General features: G+C 32.8%; 1 non-coding gene across 1 annotated transcript; it reads right to left on the bottom strand.

The window, feature by feature from the left end:
* Positions 1–366: 366 nt before the first annotated feature.
* Positions 367–468, bottom strand: LOC116551438. Its single transcript, XR_004268936.1, has one exon. It is a non-coding gene; the product is annotated as a small nucleolar RNA U13 (small nucleolar RNA).
* Positions 469–1,060: the final 592 nt, after the last annotated feature.

Below are 1,060 nucleotides of genomic sequence, written 5' to 3'. Positions count from 1 at the left end.
TCAGCCCTGCTTTCAAGTATTTAGGAAACTTTCAGGCTTCCCCATGAAATACAGTGTGAGCCCTTATCAGCAAATTCCTTAATGACAAAAACCTAGAGATGAGATAAAATAAAGAACTTAGAAATGAAGACCCTGCAATGGTGGTGAGCATTGAACTGATTTGTATATAAAATGGATTCTAAACAACTTTGGGAATTATGGCTACAGAATACAATACTGGAAATAGGAAGAAGAATGAAATTGCGAATGCGTTCATCTATCCCTGCAGGTAAGCAGTTGATAGTACCTAAAATCACATTGCATTTTTAATGAGTTGTAATGATTCCACACTGAGTGTTTTATTTGTTATCTTCCCTGGTATCTGCATGTCAGATGGGTAATGTGCTGACGTCTTAACAAGGTTTGGGAAGTACATCTCACAGGTGAGCGTGAAAACTCAATTATTGTGCTTCTGAACCACAAAAGAATCTAGAATTCTCTAGAAGAACCGTTCGTTGGGAAACATCTCATAGAATGAAGAAACATTTATGTGAGGATTAAGTGATCTCACTGGTTTTACTTCACTTTATTTTTCTTCTATTAAATTTGGATATGTTACATTTAATCTTTTTATTCAAAAATATACAAATTGGTTTTTACAAAAGTCTGAACGTTAAAGATTATTCATGTGTGATGGGATTTGAATACTTAAAGTCTGAACGTTAAAGATTATTCATGTGTGATGGGATTTGAATAGTTCACTTTCATCTTCCTCATCTTTGCCTTTTCTGTATCAATTAAATTCTTTATAAGTGTCATGTGTAATTTTTTACAGAAGCTACATTTAATTTTATTTAATTAAAAAGAAGTCAAATATTACCCCACCCAAAGGTTCCAGTCCAGAGAATTTTATTGGTGAGATCTATAAAAACTTCAAGGAGCTGGGTTTCTGTATTTATGTTGTTTGAAAGAACAGAGAGCTAGAAAATTTCCAACTTGTTCTACAACATATCATTGATACCAAACCAAGACAATTAACTACCAAAAAAAAGATAAATCAATCTCTTTGAGTGTAGATACA

This window comes from Sapajus apella, unplaced genomic scaffold (genome assembly GCF_009761245.1).
Source record: "Sapajus apella isolate SASKATOON/1434 unplaced genomic scaffold, GSC_monkey_1.0 scaffold9, whole genome shotgun sequence".
In the NCBI taxonomy this organism is placed as follows: Eukaryota; Metazoa; Chordata; class Mammalia; order Primates; family Cebidae; genus Sapajus; species Sapajus apella.
This window is presented reverse-complemented; position numbering and strand designations above follow the sequence as displayed.